Genomic DNA, 16,867 nt, shown 5'->3' with positions numbered 1-16,867 from the left:
GCGCAATGTCCGCAGTGCGACTGCGCCAAGTAAATTTGCTATGCAGGTAGGTATTTTACTCACGGTTTTTTTTTCGTACTGGTGCTCGTAATGTGATTGACAGGAAGTGGGTGTTTCTGGGCGGAAACTGGCCGTTTTATGGGTGTGTGCGAAAAAACGCTACCGTTTCTGGGAAAAACGCGGGAGTGGCTGGAGAAACGGAGGAGTGTCTGGCCGAACGCTGGGTGTGTTTATGACGTCAAACCAGGAACGACAAGCCCTGAACTGATCGCAGATGCCGAGTAAGTTTGAAGCTACTCAGAAACTGCTAAGAGGTGTGTAATCGCAATTTTGAGAATCTATCGTTCGCACTTTTACTATGCTAAGATACACTCCCAGTAGGCGGCGGCTTAGCGTGTGCAAAGCTGCTAAAAGCAGCTTGCGAGCGAACAACTCGGAATGACCCCCTATGTTCAAATTGCCATCGTAAAAACTGAGGCAGCAGACTTTGTGAAAATAAATATTTGTGTCATTCTCAAAACTTTTGGCCACGGTTGTATACACACCTAAAGATTTACCTATCCAACTGTCTGGGCGGAACAAAAATCTAGTAATATATGGGAGCAAATAACAATCGACCATGTACTCCCAAACACTGGAAAACAGGTAACGGTAATTTAGACAAATTGGTTTAAATAAGTTTGATTTAACAAATTTATCCAGTCGTTTTTGTCCATTTTCCAGTGTTGTGGAGCAAATGGATTATTGACGTTTGATCCCATACATTACCAGATTTTTGTTCCCACCAGACAGATTGTACAAATAGGGGCCAATTCAATTGTTTTGGGCGTCTAAAAATCCTGTCTAAATGGGACTGTTTAGACGCCCAGACAATTGGATGTTTGGGCGCCCATACACCCCGGGTTTAGCCGCCTAAAACTGCTAAACCCATCTAAACTCCTGTTTTGGGCGTCCAAAACTACTGAGTTTGCACACACATTTTTTCATGCACTTCAGGAGGCTGCAAGAAGAAGAAACTGTGTCCTCCGTGGCTGCTGGGCACCTAAACGGCAGAACAATTGACTTGCTGCCGTTGGTCGCCTTCTAGTGGCGGCCACGAATAAAACAATTAAATCCACTCCATTACGTGTGTACCCAGCTTTACTCTGTCATCATCAGTGCTGAAAGTAGGGTGGTACGGCATACCATTATGAAATATGCCGGCACACTGCAGGGTCTCTGTTCGTGCCCCTCCAAAAATGGCCACCGCCTTGGAAGAGACACGCTAGAGGTACCATTTCACCTCTAGCGTCTGTCGGGAGTGCAGCGCGCCCATCGTTACCTGGAAGTGTGGATTCTGGGAGCTCTGGCGCACTCTGCACAAACTTCCTGGCAACGAGCATACAAACCCCTGGCAACGAGCATGTAACACCTGGCAACAAACAAGAAACCCTGGCAACGAGTATTTAGGGCGGTAAATCCTACTAGGGGCATTATGTGTGTAAGCGGCAATGCAAGGGGCATTATGCGTGTAAGCGGCACTGCAGGGGGCATTATGCATTTTTGTGTGTTGGACATAAAATGGTGTCAGCGGCATTACGGTGTGTGGCATAATATGTAATAGGCATTACGGTGTGGCATAATATGTAATAGGCATTATGGTGTTTGGCATAATGTATAAAAACATTGGCATTCTCACCTGAAGTCCAGCAACTCGGACCCTATTACATTTACTCCTTAGTCTCTGATTGGTTGCTTTGGGAAGGGATGTGTAGAGAGAGATACGGGGTGTGAGGGAAGAAAGGGATGAGTAGAGAGAGATATGGGGTGATAGGGGAGAGAGGGATGGGTAGAGAGATATATGGGGTGATAGAGGAGAGAGGGATGGGTAGAGAGATACGGGGTGTGAGCAGGGCCGGTGCAAGGTTTCTCAGCACCCTAGGCAAATAGTCAGCGGCCGCCCCTGCCAAAATACCGAGCCCTCAGGTAAAATTTAGGGATAAGATATTAGGACTGTTTTAGCAGTTTGGGTTTAGGTGTCCAGATTAGGGGCTATTATTAGGGAGGTGTGAGTGTGTGTGTGTGTGTGTGTGTGTGTGTGTGTGTGTGTGTGTGTGTGTGTGTGTGTGTGTATATATATATATATATATATATATATATTAGTGATGAGCGGATTAGGTTTTACTCGGTTCTCAAAACTGCATCTTATTGGCTCACGGATGTCATGTGTTTTGGATAGCCAAGAAGATGCCGTTTTGAGAACCGAGTAAAACCGAACCCGCTCATCACTAATAAATATATATATATATATATATAGACAAACACACACACACACACAGTGGTTGAAGTGGAAATTTTGAAGTGGGGGTATGGAAAAGTGAAGGTTGTAATTATGCGCACGCTACTCCGAAAAAAGGGTGCGTGGCCACTTAAAAGGGGGCGTGCCCTTCAGTGTAGTTTACCACCCCTTATACACATTTTGCACCACAATAGTAGGACCCCTTATATTTTCTAGTACTGGTGCTCCTTTCACATTATACCACACAGTATGAGCTGAAAATCACATTATAGCACACTCTATGAGTCAAAAATCACATTATTGCACACAGTATGAGCCGAAAATCACATTATAGCACACGGTATGAGCCGAAAATCACATTATAGCACACGGCATGATCCGAAATTCACATTACAGCACACGGTATGAGCCGAAATTCACATTAGAGCACACTGTATGAGCCAAAATTCACATTATAGCACACGGTATGAGCCGAAATACACATTGTAGCACACGGTATGAGCAGAAATTCACATTAGAGCACACGGTATGACCCGAAATTCACATTAGAGCACATGGAATGAGCCGAAATTCACATTATGCCATGTGGAATGAGCTGAAATTCACATTATGCCACACACAAAGCCACATATCTACATACTCACAGCCACATACAGTATACACACACACATATATACATATAAACACACAGCCACATACATATATATACACACACACACAACCACATTTACACACACACACTGTCCCCACCCTGACACTCTCCTCCACCAGTTCCCCTCTGCTCACCAGTTGCCAGGTAGCCGGGGGTATCAGCATACGGGAGCCGGAGCTGGGCAGCTATGCTGTGGAGTGGGAGCTGGCCACCCAAGTTGTCATCAGGAGAAAGCCGGAGCTGGGCAGCCGAGCTGTCAGGGGGGTGGGAGCCGGAGCCTTGGCATAATCATGCCGCATGCAGGAGCCGCAGCAGATTTGAAATAGTAGCGCCGCGGTCAGCTTGATGTGGCGGCGGACCGGCGGGGGACAGTACTTGAAGAAGTGTCGGTATAGCATACCGTTGTACACCAGCTCACTTCAGGCACGGATATATATATATATATATATATATATATATATATAAAATTGATACTGCGGCACTCAGAGTCGTACAAAAAGTGCAAAGTGTAGTCAAAAAAATTTACATCACATAGTCCAACATTTCGGGGTGCCTAACCCCATTGTCACACCTTGACAAAGGGGTTAGGCACCCCGAAACTTTGAATTGTGTGATGTAAATCTTTTGGACTACACTTTGCTCTTTTTAAATGACTCCGAGTGCCGCAGTATCAATTCTATATACTATCCTCCGCACTGAGAGCACCGGGCCAATCAACATCCAAAACGGAGTGCCGGGCTGATGGTAATATATATGAAAAATATATATGGAATACATATGATATCTTGGCGCTTAGGATGCCAAAATACTGACAGCGGTATCCCAGAGATTAAAATCCCAACACTTTCTAATTAAGTAAGCTCACCCTGACCCCTAACCCCCCCTCCCCCAAACCCTAACACACCTTTCGCGCAGCCTGACCCTAATTGCCCCCCAGCTTAATCCTAACCCTCCCCGTTGGTACCTAACCACCCCCTTCCTGCAGCCTAAACCTATCCCTCCTTCTCCCCCAGCCTAACCCTCCCCAGGTGTGCCTAACCCTGGCCCTCCCCCTACCCGCAGCTTAACCCTAATCCTCCCCCCCCAAGCCTACACCTAACCTCTCCCCTCCCTCCCCCAGTCCCACCCACCCCCCACCCCCTGCGGCTTACTTCTCTAGGGTCGTGGCAGTTCAGGATCCCAGCAATCGGAATAGCGGCTCCGACATTTAGATTCAAGTTGGGACTCCGGCGTAGGTATTCCGAGAAGTGGCCGGATTCTGAACACAGAGATCCTGACTGCATTCCATATAGATTTTATGCATTAGCAACTTAGACCCATCCTAACTATATATATATATATATATATATATATATATAATATATATATAAACACAGGGTAGTGTGATGCTGTGTGACACTGGGGCTGTAACTCACACTTCTGTAATGTTGCACAGAACCCAACCTCACTCCCCAACCACATAGAAGTCCCCCTGCGTGTCCACAGCACGGGGGGGGGGGGGGGGGGGGGGGCAACATGTCGGGATAGCGTCCACACGGCAGTCACGGTGTAGGAGGAGGTGGCTCAACCCCGTCTGCACGGAGCAAACAGATGCAGGCCAGGGAGAGCAGATGCCGGACGCTGACAGGGAGCAATGTATGGTGCAGCGCCTGCACGTACCTTCGCTGCTACTCACCACTCGGCAGGATGAGTTGCGAGGTGGGGACAGGCAGGAGAGGGGGGGGGGGGGGGGGGAGTGAGAGACACACAGCCCGAGCTCCCGGTGAAACAACCACGAGAGTCACTTTACCCGTGCTGCCAGTTAAAGAAAGGTATCATAAATAGCAAGGGGATCCACCAGTGGTTGGGGAAGCCCTCTTCGCATCGGGTTAAGGTCCCGCCCCCCGCCTCCTCCACAGGCTCCGGCAGCTTTGTTGCCTCCTTACCTGGTTTGTGGACCCAGCGCCGGCGGAGGGAGCAGATCATCTGCTACATACTCATCAGGTCGGGAGGGTGGGGGGGCAGTGAGCGACACAAGAGGGGCAGATGGGAACAGCTCTAGAGCGGTGGCGAGCACAGAGCGGTCACTTCCTTTTTCTTTTTTTTTCTTTGCTGCACTCAGAGCCGCCCCTGAAGTGTTGCCGCCCATAGGCAGCTGCCTAAAGCTGCCTAATGGTGGCGCCGGCCCTGGGTGTGAGGGGAGGGAGGGATGTGTAGAGAGAAACATGGGGTATGAGCAGGACCAGCAACGGGGGAGGGTGTCAAAGGGGAAACCTGAACCGGGCCCCAAAGATACGCCACTTAGTGACCGGAAGGGATCTGAGCCATCTTGTCCAATAAGAGTAAGAAGGCGGGAAGAGTGACGTGTGGCGTGGTGAGGAGATACAGGCACACTGAGCTGGGGCTTTGGGATGTGGTGAGGGAGCTGGAGTCATTAGGGAGGGAGAGACAGACTGTGGGGTCGGTGGGAGGAAGAATAGATACACATATTTATATATGTTTCTAAATAAAATAAAAACCTATATATATACAGTATGAGGGGAGAAAAGGATAGGTAGAGAGAAATATGGATTGTAAGATAAAAAGGGATGGGTAGAGAGAAAGGGATGGGTAGAGAGAAACATGGGGTATGAGGGGAGGGAGATATGTCTAGAGAGCAATATGGGGTTTGAATGAAGAAAGGGATGTGTAGAGAGAAATAAGGGGTGTGCGGGGAGGGATGTGTAGAGAGAAATGTGGGGTATGAGGGGAAGGAGATATGTCTAGAGAGCAGTATGGGGTTTGAGGGGAGAAATGGATGTGTAGACAGAAATGTGGGGTATGAGGGGAGGGAGATATGTCTAGAGTGCAATATGGGGTTTGAGGAGAGAAAGGGATGTGTAGAGAGAAATAAGGGGTGTGAGGGGAAAAGGATGTGTAGAGAGAAATGTGGGGTATGAGGGGAGAAAGGGATGTGTAGAGAGAAATGTGGGGTATGAGGGGAGAAAGGGATGTGTAGAGAGAAAAAAGGGGTGTGCAGGGAGCGATGTGTAGAGAGAAATGTGGAGTATGAGGGGAGAAAGGGATGTGTAGAGAGAAATGTGGGGTATGAGGGGAGGAAGATATGTCTACAGTGCAATATGGGGTTTGAGGGGAGAAAGGGATGTGTAGAGAGAAATAACGGGTATGAGGGGAGGAAGATATGTCTAGAGTACAATATGGGGTTTGAGGGGAGAAAGGGATGTGTAGAGAGAAATAAGGGGTGTGCAGGGAGGGATGTGTAGAGAGAAATAAGGGGTGTGCAGGGAGGGATGTGTAGAGAGAAATATGGGGTGTGCTGGGAGGGATGTGTAGAGACAAATAAGGGGTGTGCGGGGAGAAAGGGATGTGTAGATAGAAATAAGGGGTGTAAGAGGAGAAAGGGATGGGTAGAGAGAAATAAGGGGTGTGAGGGGAGGGATGTGTAGAGAGAAATATGGGGTGTAAGAGGAGAAAGGGATGGGTACAGAGAAATATGGGGTGTGAGGGGAGAAAGGGATTTGTAGAGAGAAAACGAGTTTTATGGTAAGAACTTACCTTTGTTAAAACTCTTTCTGCGAGGTACACTGGGCTCCACAAGGAATGGACAATTGGGTGTAGAGTAGGATCTTGATCCGAGGCACCAACAGGCTCAAAGCTTTGACTGTTCCCAGAATGCATAGCGCCGCCTCCTATATCACCCCGCCTCCCTGCACAGGATCTCAGTTTTTAGTTAACCAGTCCAATGCAGTAGCAGGAAAAGAGACGACAACAGTTAGTAGCCACAACACCGCATTCTCACGACAGGAGACGTGTCAGCGGCTAATGCCACACCAACCCAAAGAAGCTAAGTGTGTCAGGGTGGGCGCCTTGTGGAGCCCAGTGTACCTCGCAGAAAGAGTTTTAACAAAGGTAAGTTCTTACCATAAAACTCGTTTTCTGCTGCGGGGTACACTGGGCTCCACAAGGAATGGACAATGGGGATGTCCTAAAGCAGTTCCTTATGGGAGGGGACGCACTGTAGCGGGCACAAGAACCCGGCATCCAAAGGAAGCATCCTGGGAAGCAGCAGTATCGAAGGCATAGAACCTTATGAACGTGTTCACGGAGGGCCACATAGCCGCCTTGCACAATTGTTCAAGGGTCGCACCACGTTGGGCCGCCCAAGAAGGTCCAACAGACCGAGTAGAATGGGCCTTATTGTGATCAGGAGCAGAGAGACCAGCCTTCACATAAGCATGTGCAATCACCATTCTAATCCATCTGGCCAGGGTCTGCTTGTAAGCAGGCCAGCCACGTTTGTGAAACCCAAACACAACAAAAAGAGAATCAGATTTCCTAATAGGAGTAGTTCTCTTCACATAGATACGGAGAGCCCGTACCACATCCAAAGACCACTCTTTGGGAGACAGATCAGGAGAAACAAGTGCCGGAACTACAATCTCCTGGTTAAGGTGGAACGAAGAAACCACCTTAGGTAGATAGCCGGGACGAGTCCTAAGAACCGCCCTGTCACAGTGAAAAATCAGATATGGGGAGCTACAGGACAAAGCACCCAAATCCGACACACGTCTAGCTGAAGCAATAGCCAGCAGAAACACCACCTTAAGGGAAAGCCACTTAAGGTCAGCTGAACCAAGAGGTTCAAACGGAGACTCTTGCAACGCCTCCAAAACCACCGACAAGTCCCAAGGAGCCACAGGCGGGACATAGGGAGGTTGGATATGCAACACACCCTGAGTAAAGGTATGCACATCAGGTAAGGTCGCAATTTTTCTCTGAAACCACACCGACAAGGCTGATATTTGAACCTTGAGGGAGGCCAGACGCAGGCCTAATTCCAGGCCCTGCTGAAGAAAGGCCAACAACTTGGCTATACTAAATTTGGAAGCGTCATAATCGTTAGATGCACACCAAACGAAGTAAGAATGCCAGACCCTACAGTAAATCCGAGCCGAAGCCGGTTTCCGGGCCCGCAACATTGTTTGAATGACCGCCTCAGAAAACCCCTTAGCCCTTAAGACGGAAGCTTCAAGAGCCACGCCGTCAAAGACAGCCGGGCTAGGTCCTGGTAGACACAGGGATGTGTAAGGAGAAATAAGGGGTGTGCGGGGAGAAAGGGATGTGTAGAGAGAAATGTGGGATATGAGGGGAGAAAGGGATGTGTAGAGAGAAATAAGGGGTGTGCGGGGAGAAAGGGATATGTAGAGAGAAATGTGGGATGTGAGGAGAGAAAGGGATGTGTAGAGAGAAATGTGGGATGTGAGAGGAGAAAGGGATGTGTAGAGAGAAATAAGGGATGGGCGGGGAGAAAGGGATGTGTAGAGAGAAATAAGGGGTGTGAGAGGAGAAAGGGATGTGTAGAGAGAAATGTGGGATGTGAGGGGAGAAAGGGATGTGTAGAGAGAAATAAGGGGTGTGCGGGGAGAAAGGGATGTGTAGAGAGAAATAAGGTGTGTGCGGGGAGAAAGGGATGTGTAGAGAGAAATAAGGGGTGTGCGGGGAGAAAGGGATGTGTAGAGAGAAATAAGGGGTGTGCGGGGAGAAAGGGATGTGTAGAGAGAAATAAGGGGTGTGCGGGGAGAAAGGGATGTGTAGAGAGAAATAAGGGGTGTGCGGGGAGAAAGGGATGTGTAGAGAGAAATAAGGGGTGTGCGGGGAGAAAGGGATGTGTAGAGAGAAATGTGGGATGTGAGAGGAGAAAGGGATGTGTAGAGAGAAATAAGGGGTGTGCGGGGAGAAAGGGATGTGTAGAGAGAAATAAGGGGTGTGAGGGGAGAAAAGGATGTGTAGAGAGAAATAAGGGGTGTGCGGGGAGAAAGGGATGTGTAGAGAGAAATAAGGGGTGTGCGGGGAGAAAGGGATGTGTAGAGAGAAATAAGGGGTGTGAGGGGAGAAAGGGATGTGTAGAGAGAAATAAGGGGTGTGTGGGGGGGGACATGTAGAGAGAAATAAGGGGTGTGCGGTAGAAAGGGATGTGTAGAGAGAAATAAGGGGTGTGCAGGGAGAAAGGGATGTGTAGAGAGAAATAAGGGGTGTGCAGGGAGAAAGGGATGTGTAGAGAGAAATAAGGGGTGTGTGGGGGGGGACATGTAGAGAGAAATAAGGGGTGTGCGGTAGAAAGGGATGTGTAGAGAGAAATAAGGGGTGTGCAGGGAGAAAGGGATGTGTAGAGAGAAATAAGGGGTGTGCAGGGAGAAAGGGATGTGTAGAGAGAAATAAGGGGTGTGCAGGGAGAAAGGGATGTGTAGAGAGAAATATGGGGTAAGGGGAGGGAGAAATATAGGGGGAGAGGGAGAGACGGGAAGAGAGGAATCAGATGAGTGAGAGTATGGGGGTGGGGAGCAGAAAAACGTAACATATACTAGCACAAATTTAGACAACCTGATACTGCAGAACATATATCCTTTTGTTTACTTCTTTACTATATATATATTTCTATGTGTACACAGCAGTTCTGTATTATTACAGTATTCTCTCACTTTATGTGACTTGTTGCCCTTTCAGCCTGTGAGTAATCTCCTCCCTCCCCCAGCTCCTGCATTATCTCTCCCAGTTGTCCCCTCCATCTTGCTCTCTCCTCCTCCCATCCCCTGCCATGCAGATCTCAGTCCCTGGGAGCTGTCAGCTGCAGCCACCTAATAATAACACACAATTTGTCAGGTTCAGTTCCTCCAGTGCATCTCATTGAGGCACATTAGGCCAGGCACTAGAGTGCGGGGGGGAACTGCTGCCAGCACCTGGCTTCAGGTACCAGGGCTGCCGCCCCCTGCCCGCCCCCAGCACTGGCTGACGTCTGTTACTACGACAAATCAGATGCCAGGCCGCGGTGCCCCGGGGGAAGCTCTGGTGAAGGCTACACATCGCTGCTATCTGCGCTCCCCCCCCTATTTCCCTGTGCGGAGTGGTTTCACCCTGTGCTCTGCTGTGAGGGCAGGAAGAGGCTTCTCCTCTTCATCTCTATCTGGTACCCAGAGTCCCAGCAGCAGCAGCATCCTCATCCCAGCAGCATCCTCCCACAGAGGCGCATCACTGAGACCTACAGCCACATCCTCCGGGCACCAGGTAGCTATGCTCCTTTCACCCCTCTGCCCCTTCTGCATTGCATTGTCTATTAATAGTCTATTAATTGCTCCTTTTCAATGGTGTGGCCATTTTGTCCTGGAAATCCTTGACCCTATGTCTATACGGTCATATACTGTATTTAATGTGTCCCCCCGGCAGCTGTGATTGCACGCCGTGTGTCTGCAGTAGCGAGGCTGCAAATCACACACCGACCCCTGGTGCTTCCTGTGCTGGGTATACTATGACCTTGGGATGTGTGCGGGAAGACACGGTGTAATATTGTTTCTGTTATGTTCCCCCTGATATTCCACATGTCTGTGTATATATAGCGCAGAGCCTTTATGTCAGTGTGGAGCTGTGTGCAGTGATATGAAGGGCTCACCTCTGGGTAAGGAATGAGAGCGGTGTCACGTAGGTGTGGACAGTTGTACCTGGCAGCCTCTGAGACGCATACGGTATATATTACCTTGTTACCTGTGCTGACAGCGTGCGGTGTGAGGGGCTATACAAGCTCAGTGTTATATATTGCTTTCTATAAATACAATGCAGCGACCTAGGGAGCTTCATTACACAGCCTGACTTATACTCCCATTTACTGTCATTCAGTCCTAACAAATGTATCTTATCATTCTGAAATTATCTATCTATCTATCTATCTATCTATCTATCTATCTATCTATCTATCTATCTATCTATCTATCTATCTATCTATCTATCTCTCATGTCTATCTACAGTATCTATCTATCTCTCATGTCTATCTATCCATCTCTCTCTCTCTCTCTCTCTCTCAGGTCTATCTATCTATCTATCTATCTATCTATCTATCTATCTATCTATCTATCTATCTATCTATCTATCTATCTATCTATCTATCTATCTATCTTTCATGTCTATCTATCTCTCATGTCTATCTATCTCTCATGTCTATCTATCATCTATCTCTCATGTCTGTCCATCTATCTATCTATCTATCTATCTATCTATCTATCTATCTATCTGTCTGTCTGTCTGTCTGTCTGTCTGTCTGTCTGTCTGTCTGTCTGTCTGTCTGTCTCTCACATCTCTCTTTCTCTCTTACATCTTTCTCTCTCTTACACACATCTATCTGTCTGTCTCTCTGGCGTTGATCCATGCACCCTGTATGGCAGCACTGTCCTGTACTGAGTAGAGCAGAATGACCTTGCCTCTGTGAGAGTTACAGTAGTATGGGGCTGTAATGATTTGCCTACCTGCCTGGTTTGAGATGATGCAAACCCCAATGCTGAGGGGCCAGGCAACACACTCCCGGCTCAGTGCCTGAGGCCATTTATAGGCTTATAACAACATATTAGCAATAAAGGGCTCATACATATGCAGAACATCCAGAATCTCCTACAATGCAATTGACAGAAGCAATTCAGAAAATAATGAGTGTTCTGAAAAAGGGGCAATTACCAGACCCAATTAATCTCTGATCTGCTGCCATAGACATGGTAACATTACAGCCATGGATGAGATTGGCCCTGTACTGTTGGCAAGCCATTTATAACAGATTGTACTGTCGGCAAGCCATGTATAACAGATTGTACTGTCGGCGAGCCATGTATAACAGATTGTACTGTCGGCGAGCCATGTATAACAGATTGTACTGTCCGCAGGCCATGTATAACAGATTGTACTGTCCGCAGGCCATGTATAACAGATTGTACTGTCGGCAGGCCATGTATAACAGATTGTACTGTCGGCGAGCCATGTATAACAGATTGTACTGTCGGCAGACCATGTATAACAGATTGTACTGTCGGCGAGCCATGTATAACAGATTGTACTGTCCGCAGGCCATGTATAACAGATTGTACTGTCGGCGAGCCATGTATAACAGATTGCACTGTCGGCGAGCCATGTATAACCGATTGTACTGTCGGCGAGCCATGTATAACCGATTGTACTGTCGGCAGGCCATGTATAACAGATTGTACTGTCGGCGAGCCATGTATAACCGATTGTACTGTCGGCGAGCCATGTATAACCGATTGTACTGTCGGCAGGCCATGTATAACAGATTGTACTGTCGGCGAGCCATGTATAACCGATTGTACTGTCGGCGAGCCATGTATAACCGATTGTACTGTCGGCGAGCCATGTATAACAGATTGTACTGTCGGCGAGCCATGTATAAGAGATTGTACTGTCGGCGAGCCATGTATAACAGATTGTACTGTCGGCGAGCCATGTATAACAGATTGTACTGTCGGCGAGCCATGTATAACAGATTGTACTGTCGGCGAGCCATATATAACAGATTGTACTGTCGGCGAGCCATGTATAACAGATTGTACTGTCGGCGAGCCATATATAACATTGTACTGTCGGCGAGCCATGTATAACAGATTGTACTGTCGGCGAGCCATGTATAACAGATTGTACTGTCATTATCACGACAGCGTGTTTCAGTCCTTGTTTCCTCATTGAATGCCTGACTGATTGCAGTCACGACAAGCAACTACTGACAGCACTGCAGGAGGAGACTCGCGCGTCACGCGTGTTCTATAACTGCACTCTGCAGAGGGCTTCCAACATCTCTGCGTTCTCATCGCTGAGGACCTGGGGATCCCCTAAACATGCGTATACTTGCCTTTTGAGTGTTTTGTGTGAGATGGGGGCAGTAAATGAGTTTTTAGAGCATGGTTAGACGAAACAGGTGTTTAGCTAGCTTTTGTGGCACTAGAAGATCCAGCATGCCATGGGACGGAGTTTTGCAGTGTAGGCTGTTATTTGTAGTTCTGCAACAACTGTCGAGCTGCTGGTTGCCTATCCGTTCCTCAGGGGATTGGTGCCCCCCATTAGAACATTTTTCTGTTTAGGATAAAGTGGGCGGAGATACAGGGGGATATTTAATAAAACATAATTATCTCCTAAAAGCCGAAAAATTTGATATTTATGTTCTCGGGAGGTGGAGATAAATATTTCCTATCCAGTGGCAGTTGCAGCGCAGTCCACAATTCAAACAGGGGAGCCACACCCACTGCCAGTGAGTGCCGAACAGCAATGTCTGGGCATGTTTGGGGTGGCAGTTGGTGTGGCTCCCCTGTTTGAATTGTGGGCTGCTCTACAACTGCCACTGGAGAGGAGATATTTATATTTAGTAAATAGAACCCCCCAGTGCTAGTGGGAGGGGGAGAAGCCGCTGACAGTGATATCGCCTCGCCATGTGCCATTATTGTTGCAGTATATTAGCAACCAGCTTCTAATAGGCCCATACATGTGCGGGCGCAATCCCCCAACACGCCGACACCGCCATCCAGGATGCGCCAATTGGTGGGCCTCAATGATCTTTTAATTCGTCGTGGGATTGGGTAAAATACACATGTTAAAAATGCCCGATTCCGCGATCTCCGCCAGGATCGTGATTTTTAAACATGTTCAATATCCCCAATCCCCCGACGCGCCCGCCAGGGGATCGGGGGATTGCCCCAATATATCTAGCACAGGCTATCAAATGACAGTAAGGGATACATTTGCGAAAGCTTCTAAAACAGATTTGTCGACGTTGCCCATAGCAACTATCAGATGCTTTGATTTTCTAAAAGGCAATATAGAAATGATAGACAGCGGCTGATTGGTTGTGACGGACAACCACCAACTCTCTGTTTTTGAAGCTTTAGCCAATTTACCCGTTAGAACCTATTTTTTGTGGCATCTTCTCCACTTTATCTCTCCAAGGTTCAATACATTTGCCCCAAGGAGTGCTGCGACTGCTTCCATCCAGTGACTTGTACATGACTCCCACTGACTTGTACAAATGAGTCTGACTGTGCGGTACGGCGTGCCAGGCTGCTAGCTCCCTCGCCCCCCTTTTCACAGGATTTTAATGCATATATTACCTAGCAGCACAACTGCAGGAGCGTGACAGAGGCTTGTCAGGTTGTGGAAACCTGTGATGGATACGAGTATACACTTTATGGCACAATTAGATGGATGTGTTACAGGATGTAGCTGATTCTTAAATCAGTTCCCTGTATCTAGGCTCCGGCCGGAGGGGATACGGTCATTAGGCTGACCACACTTAGGTCGTCAGTCATTAGGTTGACCAATATTGGTCGACATGCATTTTTCACTTCTTCTTTTTCATTTTTTAAACTTTTTCATACTTTACGATCCACGTGGACTACGATGGGGAATAGTAACCTGCGCCGAGGCCACGCAGGGGACACGGTGCTCTAATTGGGGTTCCCCGTCACTTTGCGAAGAAAACTACACCAAAAAAAAGTAAAAGAACTCATGTCGGCCTTTTCCCATGTCAACCTAATGACCGTGTTGACCCAGTGACCATGACAACCTAATGCATGTCGACCAATAGTGTTTGACCTAATGACTGTCAATCTAATGACCCACACCCGGCCAGAGGGTATCTCTGTCCAGCAGATAGTACCTGAATTATTTTATATTCATTGAATATTATTATTTATTTATTAGAGTAATTATTTTCCCTTTGTTCTGCTTTATCGTCACACAACACCCAGGTAATGATGGTAGTGGTATTGAGCCACCATTTTGTATTTAGGCCTTGACCAGGAGTGTGCCATCGTATACCTCCCTGCTGTCCTACTTTTTACGGGACAGTCCCACCATCACATGATCAGGACGAGCGCCCTGATTTGCGGAGGGTTAGAAAGTGCTGCACGCCGTGGGGGACAGGTGTTAGACTTAGTCATGGGCGCAAATCTGCATTAACCCCAAACTTGCCAGGTTGTGAAAAATCATTTTAGGGAGATGACCATCAGGATTAATAAAGGGTGTGAAGAGGGTGTGTCACACTCCACCCAAGGGGCGTGTCTAGCTCCACCCATGGGGCATATTTTGTTTGCTTATTTATTTACCCCAAAAAGATCTTAAGTAGCTTTTAAAGCGTTGTACACACCTGGCCATCCTGCCGATCTAACTGACGATTGGTCAGTGCGTACACACCTATCAATCGTCCGCTCGATGTGTCGTGCATGATGCCACAACTAGGCGGGCATTTAAATGTGCCCCCCCACCTAGTTGAGATGTCAGTCACCGGCGGCCTCTGCAGGAAGTGTACAACCGCCCATACAGCACGATGCACCGATATATATTCGATGGAATGGTCGATATGGCGCTCAGTGTGTACCCAGCATAAGACATATGTGCTTTTCCTCCTGCAGAAAATGACGTATTTACTCATATTTTATATTAAGTCCCAACCAGACATTAGGAATCGTGTTTTTACTTATTTGCCTACTGGTATGTGTCTCTATTGTGTATTTCCGAGTGAATTAAATCCCCTCATTTATTATTACCATACTACTGGAACAGATATTTATTATTATAGATCTTTGAGCGTTTTGTTACATCTGTCAGACATTTGTACAATGTTATCTGACACTTGCCCAGAATGGGCGAGCCTGCGCTCTGGTACCCACACATACCTCCCAACATGACCCTCTCCAGGAGGGACACGATGCCCTGCTTCTGGACTTTTCTCTTAATGTATGATTGCCATCACCTGTGCTGAACAGGTTAATGGATAAGAAAGATGTTTCAGCACAGGTGATGGCAATCATAAATGAAGAGAAAAGTCCAGGAGCAGAGCATTCTGTCCCTCCTGGAGAGGGTCATATTGGGAGGTATGCCCACACCCTAATTATGTACATGCCAATTCACACAGGCTCTGCGGATGATTTAAACCAGGTGAAGTGCAGACTTTAATTCAGCCAGCCACTGAACCTGTGTAAATCTCACGTGTTTCATGGATGTAGGGATATTATGGCAAGATAACATCTTTGGTCTGTGGGGCCAAATGAGGAGCAGGCGGTGGAAAACCACGTGGAGACAATGTTATGGGGGTAATTCAGAGTTGATCGCAGCAGCAAATTTGTTAACAGTTGGGCAAAACCATGTGCAGGGCACTGGGCAGGTGGTGCAGATGTAACATGTGCAGAGAGAGTTAGATGTGGGTGGGTTATATTGTTTCTGTGCAGGGTAAATACTGGCTGCTTTATTCTTACACTGCAATTTAGATTTCAGTTCGAACACACCCCACCCAAATCTAACTCTCTCTGCACATGTTACATCTGCCCCCCCCCCCCCCCCCCCTCTGCAGTGCACATGGTTTTGCCCAACTGCTAACAAAACTTGCTGCTGCGATCAACTCTTAATTAGGCCCAGAGACAACATAAAACCTTGCAGCCCCAGGACTCTGAAGTAGCAATACTGACCACTGTGCCAAATTGCACATGTTTGTAACAGGTCTGAGTAAGCACTTTCAGCTGCAGGCTGATTCGGGATTGCCTGTGGGTCTGTGAGTATAAGTACTTGTTATTTTCCACACAGCCACGTCTGACGATGTACAGAGAGATACAGTGGTGCAGTAGGCCTATTATATCCCATTGCTATGATCCGTGCACGCTGCTGCCTCCCTTGCTGATACCGCTGTAAGAATAGATCACTACACTAGCACACTCCTGATATACACGTGTGTTAGAGGGGAATGCTGCCTGCCCGGGGACAACACTTGTATATATCGTCAGCACGACACATACTGTATGTTATAAGAATACGCGTGTGAGGAAGACCTAGTTTTAACTCTTTGTGGCTGCTGTTGCTCACACCAAAAGAGGGAAGAGGGGCAGTGTGTTTACCTGAACAGGACAATAAAGTTGGCTGACCATGCTGGCCCTTTAAACTGGGACGCTGATGAATTACACAGGTTCTGTGGCTGATTATAACTAGGTGACATGCAGGCCTGTAGTCAGCCAGCCACAGAACCTGTGTAATTAATGAGTGTCCCAGTTTAAAGGGCTAATATGGTCAGCCTAAGTAAAGTTTCTAGGTAACCTTCTGTTGCCTTTATTATAAATATATCCAGGACCACTCTGCAGAGTCTGTGCATCCA

General features: G+C 47.7%; 1 protein-coding gene across 1 annotated transcript in view; it reads left to right on the top strand.

The window, feature by feature from the left end:
* The first annotated feature begins 9,596 nt into the window (after positions 1–9,596).
* Positions 9,597–16,867, top strand: part of SV2A (synaptic vesicle glycoprotein 2A) — a 193,163-nt gene continuing 185,892 nt past the window's right edge. Inside the window, exon 1 of the mRNA XM_063947169.1 lies at positions 9,597–9,971. The gene's annotated coding sequence lies outside the window, so the exon portion shown is untranslated. The remainder of the gene's footprint in view (positions 9,972–16,867) is intronic.

Source organism: Pseudophryne corroboree, chromosome 12, assembly GCF_028390025.1.
Source record: "Pseudophryne corroboree isolate aPseCor3 chromosome 12, aPseCor3.hap2, whole genome shotgun sequence".
NCBI classification, from domain to species: domain Eukaryota; kingdom Metazoa; phylum Chordata; class Amphibia; order Anura; family Myobatrachidae; genus Pseudophryne; species Pseudophryne corroboree.
The sequence above is the reverse complement of the archived record's forward strand: the minus strand, read 5'-3'. Positions and strand labels throughout refer to the sequence as shown.